Source organism: Lonchura striata, chromosome 6, assembly GCF_046129695.1.
Source record: "Lonchura striata isolate bLonStr1 chromosome 6, bLonStr1.mat, whole genome shotgun sequence".
Lineage (NCBI taxonomy): Eukaryota > Metazoa > Chordata > Aves > Passeriformes > Estrildidae > Lonchura > Lonchura striata.
Window position 1 is genome coordinate 34,126,355 of NC_134608.1, and position 14,420 is coordinate 34,140,774.

At 41.3% G+C, this 14,420-nt stretch overlaps 1 protein-coding gene across 3 annotated transcripts in view; it reads left to right on the plus strand.

Annotated features, from left to right (window-relative positions):
* Positions 1–14,420, plus strand: part of SMOC1 (SPARC related modular calcium binding 1) — a 128,720-nt gene that overhangs the window by 86,054 nt on the left and 28,246 nt on the right. The gene's annotated exons all lie outside the window — the stretch shown is intronic.

Here is a 14,420-nt window from a genome sequence, read left to right on the forward strand (position 1 = left end):
AACTAAGGCATTTGGCTGAAAGATCTGGGCTGTCATTTTGGCCTAAGCCGTTGCAAAAAATGCAAAACAAGGCTTCTTTGCTAGTGTATTCAAGATTCTTCTCTGCAAGGAATATTTTTCGATAGAGAAATTAGCAGATTATTTCACAACTAAAGGTCGTTTAGTTGTGTGTGAGCCTAAGAAAATGTTGAGATTGCTTTGTGGGTAGTGGAGTGGATGAGGGAAGACCAAAGCCTAAAAAACAGCAAAGAAGAGATCATTAACATGAATGGGAAAAGGGAAAGCAGAAGACTTGAAGTCAGAGTGTAAAACTTGAGACTGGAGATGCAGGTGAAATGGTGGAGTCATTGAAATGAGAAGAAACTGGAGAATCTGAAGAGGAAGGTTAGGGATTCTTAGTAAGAATGGTTTCTGTCTGATATTTTTACTGAGGTGGGAGAAATTAGAAAATTAAGGGGAATATAAGAGAACAACATTGCTTTAAGAAGCCATGGGTTTACTTTAAGATTTGAATAGGAGATGCTACTATTACATATATTTTATGAAATGTACATACCTAGAATGGCTGTTGGAATAATTCCAGTCACCTAAACAGATAAATTGTTATATCTCGAAGTGCCTCACCATCTGGTGTTTCTGGATTAGCTAGAGAGTATTCATGACAATTCCTTTAACCTTCCTCTGCCACTTCCAAGCTTCAGGGTGAAATCAGTGCTAGGTTGGGTGAAACTCTCTTGCTGCAGAATGAAGAGCTCTTGGCAGAAGAACAGCCAGCATTGCCCAGACCACAGTTGAACAAGTTTTTTGAGCTTCACCTCACAGCTGTTTTTGTAGCAGGGTGGTCTGTGTAGCATCTGCCAGCGGGAGTCATCCAGAAGCTTCAGATGATGTGTGAGTATCAACATCCTCTTTAAGGATGTCTTTCAGGGGAGAACAAACACAGCTTCTGGTTTTTGTCAGCTGCTGGGACAACCAGCAGCTGACAGTACAATTGAAGGTGACAGTGTAATATTAAAATCCTTTGTGATGGGTCCTACCTATCTTGGAGACCAACTTTCTTTCTAATACAGAAAACATCATAGCAGTAATGGAAAGAGGAGTGAGTGCTAAGAGGTTGCAAATGGACTTGGGAGCAGGAGGGTCTGTCTTCCACCCTTTCTTGGCCTGACAGAGCCAAAGTAGGCTGGCTTTCATGTTATAAAGGCAGTCACTTTGATTGTTCAGTCAGGAAGCTGCCTGATGTGAACTGGAATTTTGTCTGCAGAAGTGTTCCTTGTGTGACTTTGCTTTTGCTCACTTTTTTCAATTGTTTCTCTTGTCAGTTCTATTACTCAAATAAAATTATTGTGAGTGCATGATACAAATGAAAAATAAATGATCTTGTGGAAGATTCAAGAGCTCTGTAAAAGGTGGTTTATACAGCAAGCTAAAAAGAGATGTGGTTCATCTGAATCAGCCTTACTGATCACCCTGATGCTTGCTTGCTGTAGGGTCTTGTTAAAAGACTGGATTGCCAACTTTTATCCCCATATTTCCCTACTGGGCCATGCAGATACACAGCCATTACAGTTTCTCACAAATTATTACGAAATAATACCGCCTAGAGCTATGGTTTAGGTGGTATAAAGCGTGGGCTACTTCAGCCTTTTTCTTTCCAATAGTGAAGCGTAGTCACCTTGTTTGGTATCTTTCATTCTTTTCATCCCTTGTAATATATGTTAAAGGCAATGTACAGTAGGTAGGATCAAACTGCAGAGAACTGTGGGGGGGGATAATTATAATTTAGAATCATGTTTCTTCAAGTGTCTTTGAGTCTATCTTGGCTGCAGATGATGAAACAGCTGTCATGATATGGGCATGCGAAACTGGGGGATGTTTTTAATTGCCTTTGGCCCAACTTGAAATGCTAATGCTTAGCACGTTTCCATTTTTTAAAATTTAGTTTTAAAGGGTTAGGATAAGTTTTGCTACCACAAGATTTGGATTCTTCAGTTTGTTGTTGCCTCAGCTGTATTGTTTATCCAAGCTTACACTTACAGTCTTGGAGCAGATATAGCCTTGTATGCTTTTGCAGCAGTTTAATGGGATCACTGAAATTGGAAGTGAGAAAAAGTAAAGACCTGGTACGTCATCTAATCTACTGCCCTAGGGCTAGTGAATGTTTATACTGTAAGGAGAACAGCATTTTCTACTGTACCATAAATGCCTTAGATAATAAAGATTTTATTTCTTCCCAAAGGAAGTTGAGAGCTCTGCTCTCTGAATTCAATCTCAGATTTTTTTTTCCTTTTTGTAATATCCAGCCTAACTCATCTTTTACTTCCTATTCCTTGGAGTTTGTAAAGTCAAACACTTAGTTCTGATCTCTCTTCTCCCTGTGGTGATTATATGGCCCTGTCCTTTTCAAATGCTGCTGTCAGAGGATGTGTGCTGTTCTCTAATCAGCACTGACACTGGACATCTTAGAAAGCAAGCACCATTGCTATGTCAGCCATGAGGAGAATTTCAGAATTGCTGTATGGAGTCAAATAGACTCTTTAATTTGCTGTCATTGTCTCTGGTCAGTGTTAGGTGAACCACCCACCAGGCAGCTGAGCATTGCAGAGCTGGTGGCACCCCATGTAATATATGCTGCCTGTCTCCTGTAAGGACTGCATTTGAAATCTGAGTATTCCATCTTCTGTTTAGTGTTGACAAACAGAAGAAGTTCTTCTGAAACTGATCTCTTTTTTTTGAAGCACTTATGTTTTGTTTGGCATGTGTAAATCCTAATTAAGCTAGGGATCAGGAAAAGCAGAATGACTCCAGCCTGGTGATTAGAGCACTTGACTGAGAATCTATATGTCTCCAGGCATTTTGCCAGTGAGTTTTTCTATGCTCAGTAAAATAGCATTGCTAGGAGGGATTGCTAGTGCTGTTACCCCAGCCCACCTTAAAGGATTAAAGGGTACCCTTTTCTCAGTAGAGTGAGATGCAGGTTCAAACCTTCTCAGCTAGAGGCAGAAACCAAAATATGAACCTCTGGACTGTTGCACAGCAGAAATGTTGTTTTTCTACACATAAAAATGAAATTTTTTGTCTGTATGAATCTTGCAAGTGCCCATTTTTTCTGTTTGGGGCAAGTAAGTGGTCTAGATCAATACAACATTATTACGACAAGATGACAAAGATATTTTTTACTGCTTCTCCATTTTCCCAAACATGCACATCCACATGTGCAGGCACATGGATACCTTAAGCTAGCTAAGACAGTTACCTAGCACTGCTGTGTATGATGAGTTGTTTTTAACACTGCCAGAGCAGGAGGTGATTCAGGTGGGGTTCTTGCAATGGCTGTTCTCTAATCAGCATGGCTAGCAGCTGTCTTTTCATTCTACTTTTACTGTTTCAGCCTCTTCCCTTCAGCCCAACCTATTTCAGCCTGAAACAGTCCAAGTGATTATTTTCTCTTAAGTTCTTGATCTAGGGAAGCATTTGATAATGTTTTCCACTTCCAAGAAATCTAATGGCTGCTTATTTAGGAGCAGCCCATCTCCACTAAGGAATCCAGGGATTTTCCTCACTTCCAGAGTTGGGTTATCTCCAAATTCATTTGTGCTACTTAGTGATTTGGTTTTAGCTAGCAAGAGTTTCCAGCCTGTATCCAGCTTACCGTGACAACCTTTAAGAAAACCACAGAATGATGTAATGAGTCTCTGCATGGAAAAATAAACAGCTCTGGAGAAACCAGCAGTAGCAGCCTCAAGTAAATATTCTTCAGTCACTGGGGTTTTGAAAATGACGTTGTTTGAAAGGAAGAATGAGTAATATATTAAGGTTAGCAGCTGAAGACAGGTTTCTGTGTGCTGTGCCTAGTTCAGAAAAAAAAAAAAAAATCCATAGCTGTTTGTTTGCTTGGTGAATGGGGGCTAATTCCATGTGGCCTATTCTGTTCAGCTCTGGCACTCGGGCATCGTGCTGGCATCTCATGATGGCATTCCAGTGACAGATCTTTTTCCTGTCCGGAGCTCTTAGTAGACAGAGTATAACTGAATGAGCATTGAAAACAAGAATGGTGGTATTCACATTTCTTTTTCTTAATTGAGTCAGCTTGAAACCCAAAGTTTAGGGCTTTTCAAAGGGGGAAACAACTTGAAAAATTCACATCTGTATATATGCCCCCCTCCACCTGAAAGGGAGTCTCTTAATTCTAGGGTGCACTTTGTCTCCAGAGAACTGCACAGTGAAGTGGGATGTGATTATATCAAGTGTTATTACCAGGACCTGAGTTCTTTGGTTTGTCTGTGTTCCTTAAGGGGTCTTTTTTCCCACTTGCAGGGAAAAAAAAAGATTTAAAAACATCCATGGCACCCTCAAAAACATTCTCTCTAGTGCTCAGTTAGGAATTTACACCATTTTCCTGCATGCCCTTCTTATTGATCAGGGGTAGTAACTGCCCCAAGGGTTAATGTACTCATGGGTATGTTGCCTTATCCATATGGAGGGTTTCTGCGATCATGTGCATTAAAAAGGAGTCTGCTTGAGACCATATTGCAAATCTGTGTAGTTCCTCTTATCAGGTGAGATGAACATGTAATGAGACAGAGCTTGAGAAGGAAGCTGTTTTCAAGGATGCTTTTTTTGGGGTACCCCAAAAATAACCAAGGTTAGACAAGAGTTTAATTTGTTATTAGGACTTTCCTTTTCAGAAGTGAGGATAAACAGAAATAGCCTGAATGCCTATATTATTTTCTGGAGTGGGGAGACCTTGCACCTGTCTGTTGAATGTACAGTTATCTGGAGTTGGAGCAAATTTCTTCATGCCTTGGAAATGTGGAACACTACAGAGAACAGGTAGCCACAGGTAGATTCAGATGAGGTTCTTGAAAAAGAAAACAGTGTTATTAATGGGGGTAATTCCACACCTGTCTTTACCCTACCTTCTCAGCCTTATTCCTTAGGTGTCTTGTCCTACTCTTGGTGCACAGCACTTTCCACCTTGTTATTCAAAGACATGAGACCATGGACTTCTGCTTCTTCTGCCGCTTTTTTCCTATTTTCCACTATTACCAAACTAGTTGTGTTAGTTTGAAACTGACTCAGAGTCTCTCTCAATGCCAGTTCTGTTAATGTTACTGTCCAAATGTCTAATACAGGACTGTAGGCTCTTCCCCAAGATCTGTGACTGGTTATGTTAGTCAGGATACTGAAGAAAGGAGATAGCTATTACTTTGTCAGGAAAGTAGGTTGGTTTTAAAGGGGCTGTAGTCAGGAATAATTGTGCTTTAGGGATGTCTGAATAAGATGTTATGGTGGCATTTGAATTGGAAAACTTTGGTGCCTAGGGATGACATTCTAATGCTGACTCCTTGGTAAACATTTTTGTGCTTCTGTCTTCTCTGGGCATAACACCTGGGATTAGTTAAAGGCTTTTGAATTTCTCCCTAGCTGAAAAGGAAAAAAAGTGTCATTGATGGTGTCAAGAACAAGAGTTCATGGGAGGGAACCAATGTGTCAGAAAGCTTTTGTCTTTTCTACTATCCTCTTCTAATGTATCCTTCTTTGTCCTGTTCCTGCATCTTGAGCCAGTACCCTCCAACACAGTGCTCCTCTAAGCTATCAAAACTATTGGGCTAAAAGTCTGTGACTCTTGTCCCATCTGCCACAACTATTTATCTTCAGACCACTGTATTAGTCCTTCCAGCCCTTCTTTTGGTGAGATTTGTTTTGGTTTTGTTTTGAATTAATTTGGCTTGATACCAAATAAAGCAATTTCAACAGAAGCTCCTGTTGAGTATGAAATGAGTACTTACTAATTCCATTACATTTTCACAACAAATATATATGCTGTTATTTGCTGAGTTCCTGTTTCCTTGCAAACCAAAATGCGATGTTTCTTCCCTACTTATTATCCATCCCTTCCCTCTGGCTCCATCTGTGGTGCAGGCATCCTTTCCTGTCTTGGCTGCTACTTGGGAGGCCTCTGTCTCTTCTTACCTTCTGGAAGTTCTGAGAAGGATGATATGTGTGATGCCCAAGGGTGATTCTCCCACAGTCTCAGTGTGACAGGTGTGTGTGGCGAAGAAGGGAGTATGTAGGAGAGAGCAGAAGCAGGGGGAATGGAAGAATCTAGGACCAGGACCCTTCCCAGACAACCAGCAAACAAAGTCATAAATAACATGCCATTGGGGACCAGTTAATCTGCTCTATGAAAAGGTGCAAAGTATACAAGTGGGAAAAATAACATTGTATAATAATCAGCATGCAACCATAGGTGTTAAACCATATGCAGCTAGGCAAATAAATGAAGCTCCCCCTGAGAGCTGTGCGATAAATCATTCCCAAAGAATTCAGTCACTCCCCCCTCCTTATCCCCCAAAGAAAGAAAATAAATTACTTTAGATGTGGAGTCATAACTACTACTCTGCAGCTGCCAGTTAAGGCAATTGGACAAGGAGCAGTAGAAGGGGCAAAGATATAAGAAGCTGGGGTAAAAGGGGAAATAGAAAACAGCACTGCTTTTAAAACCACTGGGGATTTGGTGGGGAAGGGAAAGGAAATAAGCTCCAGCACCAGGCATTACCTGAACATACAGACACAAACTGAGAGTGGTCAACTTTGTGGAGTTTGTTTTGCTTTTTAGCAGAAGCCCTTCAGATTGAAGGGGCTGCATTGATTTGCTGAAGTAATTCCTTAGCAGCACAGTCTCCTTGCTGTTTGTAATAGCAGCATTCAGCACAGGCTTATTTGTGCATCTGCACTTCAAACATCCATTTGAATGTATGTTGATGCCTGCAGAAAGGCTGCACATTGACTCACCTTCCCACCTCTCTTCAAATTGTCCTGTCAAATTCACCACATTTCAGAGGTACCACAATTAAGGAGGGGCTGTTTCAAAGTAACTGTCATTACTAGCTCCCAGATAACCTCTGGAAAATGTTTAGACCTAGGCAGGTTTCTCCTGAAATCAAAAGCCCTGGTGGGGCTTATAAGTGACAAGTGAAGAAAAAAAAGGATTCAAAACACAGGTCAGTGTATCCCTATGAGCATCTGCTGCCCACAGAGTTGTCCAAGAAGGCCATGAATATTGCCTAGTTCAGCATAAGGTTGTGAAGGAGAAGAGCTGCATTCCAGAGGTTTGGAAACCCCTACCCCTCCATGGGAATGTGTGTTGGTCATCCATCTCATGACGCTGATGAAGTGGGAACAGTTTCTCTGTCCCATGGCTGATGTCTGAATCCTGTGTTACATCACTGAACTTCCAAAGCCTGGATATTCTACGCAGAGGCAGCTGACTCTAGGTACATATCCAAAAGTGGCTGCTAGCTTCCTGTCAGAGGCAATTCCCTCTGCCTCTTTGTAAAATGCGAAGTACTATGGGAAAAAACTGCTCTGCCACTTTGTGAAAAGGCTCATCACACTATAAACCTGCCTCTCTTGCCTTCTGTTCCTCACCAGGAGTAGCATTAAATATAACGTTGCTGTAGGTAGGAAGACCAGTCTGAACCACTTTTTACCTGCCTGTGACAGTTTTCAAAGACTTTCTGTTTGGTGTCCTATAATTGCAGGGTAACAATACTGTAAAAATAGTATGCTTCTAGCTGTAAGAGGTAGGCAAGCTCTCCAATAATTGCTGTACTAGTTGTTCCAAGGACTATTAAAAACAGGTGTGGAAGTGAAAAAAGTTTCCCAATAATGCTAAGGCTCCAGTGGAAACACCTACTTTTTTGTTTTATTGAACAGAATTCCTCAGTGTGGACAGAGTGCAGTGAAAAAGGAGTTTAGGGAAAATGCATGTGTTCAGAGACAGGTGGCTTATGTCAAAGCTAGGTACGCCACAAGCTCACAGTGCTTAGAAACTATGTGAAATGGAAAAGAGGCATTAGGGAAGAAGAAACACAGACTGCGTAGCTTTGTCTCAAAATGACAAGGGCAGTGTCTCAGGTTGAAAGATTTTTCTACTGCTGAGGAACCATCCTGATGTCAAGAAGTGAAGAGGCTGCATTTTGGTGCCAAACTTTCTCTGCTCAGACTATGGAAGCTGTTGTCATTGTGAAGGTACTGCACAGGTATAGCCATCATAAAGGATATGGAGGCCAGGTGCATTAGAGGGGATCAGACCCCAAAATCTTAAACCAGATCAAATATCTTCAAGATTTTAGTATGTGTTTAGCAAAAAGGTTGCCTCAATCACTGAGGATTTGCTGGACCTTCTCAGCCTGTGTGAGGAGAGCAAAAAAGACCTGAAGACATTCACATGGTTTCTCTCCTTGTTTTAACCCAGGGTCATACCCCAAAAATAGCAGCTCTCACACATGTAACCTTTTCCTAATCTGGCAACAGAGATCCCACTGCCTCTTCCAATGAGTGAACAGTTAATCACCAGGGCTTTTTAATATCAAACCTAAATATCCTTTCTCCAAGTAAACTGTCTGCTACTTGACCTACTCATGGGGAAGGAAAAAAATTATCTATGGCTATCTTTTTTTTTTCTTATAGAACAGCTTTTATGTCTCAGAAGACTGAATGTCATCCCTAGACTAAACAAATTGGATTCTTTCAGCCTTTTCTCATAGATCAAGTTTCGTAGACCTTTGCCTGTTGCCCGTGCTCTCTCACACCCTCTTGCCAGTCCTCCTGTCCCTCAAAGTGCAGTGTCCAGTGCTTGTACACATTTAAGGATCACCACTACATAGTGCCCGTTCATTTTGTGAAGTCCCCATCATTACATTTCATGGCTGGATTTACCTGTTTTGATTCTTTTTGTTGATGTTTGCAATGTCATAACTTTTATTGTGCAGACTTTTTTTGTGGTCCACCTAAGCTGCTGACCATTTTTTCCAAGTCTCACTGTCTCACCAGTAATTTCCTCCTCATGCACTGGATTTCTCCTTGCTGGTTGTTATGGTTTGTACTTGTAAGTTGTGATTACACTGATTTGAAACCATTTATCAGTGTAACTTTGAATTCTTTCTTGAAGTTGTCTGTAAATTGGATGCTCTGTTCCATTGGCCAGAGTGGTCATTTGATTTGATACAAGTTTCATGAGAGCTTTTAAAATAGGGAACTTCTGAGACCTCTTGTCTTGGAGAGCATCTTTTTCTTAACCTGCTGTGTTAGGTAGCTATCTTGTAGTAATTGTATCTAGCTTGCATTTTCCTCATTTGGTTACAAGAATGACACAAGATATGCTCTAATGAACCATTACTTATTCAGAGCTTTAATGCATTGTATATGAACATGAAAATATTCTCAGTTTTTTTTTCAGGATGATGTACCATAGCCATAAAAAAAACATTGTTCTTTTTCTGCCATCCTTCAGCTAGTCTGGCTATAGCTCTGGGACTGTGTGACTGACTGCTTGTGAGATGGGATGGTATAAGGAGTCCAAGGCCTGCCTGAAAAGCAGTTCAGTCACAATTGCAAGGACAGGTAGCTTTCAACAGACAGGTTTCAAGATGTGCAAGTGTGGATCTTTATTCCAGTGTGAGTTGGGAACCCTCTGGAATACACTCTTTTCTTAGCTGAGTAGGACACAATGCCCACAGGTTCTGAAAAGGAGCATAAGTTGCGCATCAGAAAGTCCCTCACTAAGTTTGCTCTAATCCATGAGATGGTGCTTCCTTCAGCCAGTCCTCCTTATTGCTTGCTAGAGGGTAGATATTTAATAGGCTTCTCATCATATAACACAGCTGGGAATGCAATGCAGCCTCATCTCCTGGAGCAGAAGGAAAATGGCAGGGGAAGCATGTGTTCCTGGATAGCTGAAGTTTAATGAGCCACTTGGAATAATGCATTTTTGAAAATTATAACCCACCTGTTAAACATTTGCATTGTTCAGCACTGGAACATGTAGTACCATCTGCTTCCTCTGTAACCTATGCCTTGAGAAATGAAATGGAGTGAGTACCAAGGCAAAGCAAAGGCTGCTCAGCTGGTACAGTGTGGGAACACCTGCAAGGTTTGTTTTTCTTTTTACCTCCAGTTAGCCAGAAAACTCTGGAGGGACCATGATCCCAGACAGAACAGGGTGGAGTGGCTATCAGTACTGATGACTAACAGAGGTGTGGAGAGATTTATGCTATCCCCATGAGCCGTATTTGCTCAGCTGTTATTGTGCTCCCAGTAAACACAGAAGGGGTTGTTTCTCTTCCTCCACCCACAGCCCTGCTCAGGGGACAGGCAATAAGGGCCTATTTACTGCATTGCTTTGCTGCTCCCGCCAGCACTTGTGCATGTGCCTACTTAAGGATTTTCAAATGCTCTTTCCCCTTCGAGGAGGGAAGGATGCAGGTTTGGGCTGCTGAGGTAACCTGTGCTGAACTTACTTTCTGCCCACAGCTTTTGCAAGCTGCCTGCTGGGATGAGGTACCTGTTCTCCTGGAATGGACCTGGGTTCTGTTCACATTACAGCTTCCTTAAACAATGTAAAAGCAGCTTTAAGCTGATGTACATGCTATGGTAAAATAACTAGTTCAAAGCTCTTGTTCTCTGCCACAGCAGTGTAAAGACACATAAGAAATTGATGCTGTCTGAATTAAGCTTCCCTGTGAGACAGGCAAGCACTTTTCCTCACTGAAAGGAAAACTGAGGCACAAAGACACTTAGTCCTCATGTTTGGGTTGGCACAGGAGGTCTGTAGGAACTTGGCACTAAATATCCATGCTGCTCCCCTTTGTTCCATGCTGCACTAATGTCTCACTGAGAGGAAAGTTGGGAGTTGAACAAAGAAAATTTGGGGGAGATGTGCTTGAGGTTTTTTTTAAAATGGTTTTTAGAAATGAGGTCCCTGTTGCAGCACTAACAATGGGGATTGGTCAAGAATTCCTCTTCTAAAAGACCTTTTCCTCTCCTTGTGATGAATGCTTGTTCATTAAAACTAAAGCTTTTTGTGGGAATTCCATGGGAAAAGTTTTGCTGGTCCAGACAGAATTTCTGGTCAAAAGAAATGAGGGAGAGAGAGAGAAAGAGAAGGAAATCTGTCCTGCCTGGTACAGCCTGTAGGTCTGGGGTTAGGCTGTTCACATGGGTTCATTTGGGCTAGGCAGAAGCATAGAGGGAGGTTAGACCCTCTCTTTTGCCTGATTTGGAAGAAAGAATCCTGTCTATTAAGGGTGTAGGAATGTCTCCAAGGTGGTTGGTTTTGGTGCCACAGTCTGCCTCTTCTTTTAATGAGAAAAGATTTGGGTGCAGGAGACTAAAGTTCAAAAAATAATTTACTGTGGTTGGATGGCAGATGTTCCCTATGTCCCACCATAATCATGCACACCATCTTCACAGCCATGGTGGATGATGCTTGGTGCCTTGGCTCTGGTGGCAATGACAGTTGTTCCATGTCAGGAGAGCAGCTGGGGAAGCTGCCCATGCCCAGTGGCTGCACACAGCCCTGAAAGGTGAGCTTGAGAATTGTTAAGCACAAGCCTTTGGCTAGATGCTACTAGACACCCTCTCTTCTCAGCTGTGTGGGGTAAACAAGCACCCCACCTCTTTAATAACCATACAGTTTATTACACAGTTAGACAAGTCCCTTACTTTATCCGTAATTTTTATTTTTATTGTGCGGGCATGAAATGTATGTTTGAATGTGTGTACTTAAGGGACTGGGAATGAGAGACCTTTTAATGAATCTGACCAGGTATTCCTCAGGCCATTACTAGGGTAAAATTGTTGCATAAATAATGTGCAACTGCAGATGTCCATGCCCTGTTTTCCTGCCATAGCTCATGGCTTCAGAGACACTACTTTAAAAATATATTTTAATGAGTGTCAGAAGCACTCAAGAGTAAGAAGGAACAGTTAGCATTTTAGAGCTGAACAGTTGAGGTAAAATGGACATTTCTGCCAATGACACTTCTCTTTGACTCTTTATATATGTTCCCTATTTTTTTTTTTCTGTAATTTAGTTTTTTGTAATCTAGATTTGCTGTGTCACAAAGGTTTCACTCCCCCGCAGCAGCAAGTTGGAGAATGTTACTTGGTTTCTTTGCTGATGGCCAAGTCAAAGCAGAGGTGGCAAAAAACAGTGGAATGTGACAGTGCCTTTAAAATAAATAATTAAATGGGTATAATATTATTATTTGTTCTAGGAAGACTGTGTCGCATTGACTTGCTGTCTTAAATGTTCTTTCTCTAAGAAAAGTTTAGTTTACGCAAAGAAGGATAACCTTTCCTTCTGTGCCTGCAACTCCCATTAACAGGGAATAGGCTTTTAAGTACCCTGCATGTATAATAAATATATGCTGGTTTCTAAGATGACAGCTAAATTTCATAGCTGGCATTAAACTTTCTAGCTTTGCCATAGGCTTTCACTATTCTCCATTAATCTGGCCTTGGCAATAACAGCAAAGTTTCCAGTAAGCAGTTTGACTGGAACAGGAGGACTTCAGTGTCCTGGAGCTGGGGTAGCATTTGATGATCCCTTTGTTACCCATGAGACAATCTTTCAGGGTGACACTGCATGCAGTTCATGCCAAGTCCCAGACTAGGGAAGCTGATGGTGTGGATTTCCCAGCTGATTTTGCTGGCTTTTGAATACCCAACTGGTAATATTAATGTTTCTTTTTTAAGGGAATTAAGTGTTGCTAGAGTGGTAGCCTGGAGGAAAGAGTCCCTTCAGGAACTAGTGCTTGTTAATACATTCTATTTAGTAGACAGATGTCACTGAAGGAAATTTCCACAAGGCTGTTGTCAGAGTCAATGTGTTTGCCATTCTGATCTCCTCCAGCTCAGGGAAGGCATGGTGGATCTGGAAGGGGTTCAGAGGAGAACTGTGCCACATTGGACTCTTCAGCATGTAAATGAGACAAAGTAGAAATCTGTAAAGCAGGGAGGAACTTCCATAGCAGCTACTTCTAGATGTAGATTAGAACTGAGTAAAGTATGAGCTCCCTGACACTTCGGCTGTACCGCCGTCATTGCTAATGATGGGCTACTCAATGCTGGAGACAGAGTCTGCATCATTGCATCTATCTGATATCAACTCAACAAAGCCTCTAAGATTTGTTTCACTCAGCCTTTAAACAGCCTTCAAACAGAAACAACTGCCAGTTAGTTTTGTATTCTGGTAATAAATGTGACTATTCAGTCCCACAAATTTCTGTTAATGTGCAGAGAATTTTTTCCATTTTTTATGCCATAGCACAAATGTGTAAATATGTGTATTTATTCAGTGCAATTTACATACCTAACTGCAAATATATGTAAAATGACATACTAATTCATTAAATAATTTTTTTTCTCTTGATTTCAATAAAAGTTAAAACAAAGAAATAATTTCTTTTTTCTATCTCATGCTTTACTTTTTTCAGAGTAATTTTACTGAGAGTTTTGCAAGACTCAAAGGACTTGAGAAATCTTGGTTTGACTCTGTGCACTCAGGAAGCTTTTGGGATTTAGATAGAAAAATTCCTGGAATGTAGTTCTCTTTAGCAGAAGTTTTTCTTCCTTTTGCTTGTAATATAATGATGATAGAGAATTTTGCCCCTGCTTTTTTGCTTACCCCAAGCTGCCTGAGTGATTTGCCTCACCTGATGGCCAAGAGGTGAATTGCTGTCAGCAGACTGTGGGTAAGTGGGGCCCTTTGATGTCAGTGGTTTGTTAGGGAGCTGGCAGGCCTCTGGCTCAGTGGCTTCTCTGACCACGTACATCTTGGGAACAGTCTTCTTTTTCTTTATTAGTTTTTTCTTTTTCCTTTTTCTTCAGATGTGAAATCTGTTAGCAAAGTGAAGTCAGCTTAAATATCAGCTGAGGCTTGAGTTCCCTTTCAGTTTTTGTTGACTTTATCCCCTCCTGCTTCTTCCTGGTCAAGTTTCTCTCTGCTTGAGTCAGACTTACCAACAGTTAATTCTGTGTTTCTGTTGTATGGGTTTGTATGTGGCAAAGTTCAGGTGCCCTTCACATTCCTGGCCTTGGCAGTGATCTGAAAAGCTGAGGAGAGTGAGACTTTTTGGGGTCTCTGAGACTCTTTCAGTTGCTACAGTTCAATTAGAAACCAGTAAAAATGCTTCTGGTACTCAGGCATGCTGTACTCGCGTGATGCTGTGCAGAGCTGCTGGAGTTTCTTGTTGTATCTGCTGTTACCAAGCTGTAAATTGGCACCCCTTCTGTTCCCCAAATATGGAACAAAACTTACTCTCTCTACAGCATAATTTATCACCAAAATACAAGGTGTAACTAATGGTATACCAACAGGCAGGCAAATAGATGGAACTTGAGCATGTATTAGTTGTGTGCTGAGCCAGTCATAGAAGCAGGATGCTGAGGTTATGCCATGTCTGCTGGCTGATGATACAAACATCTACAGATTTGGAATGAACTTATGGTGTCATTGCTGGTCAGTGAAAGAATTTTGTGTATTGAAGGCTTGAGGTGGCTCTTGGCTGTGGCAAGGAATTGCAGGTCTTATGGCCTATTTATTAAAAAAAAAATTAAAACCACAGTAA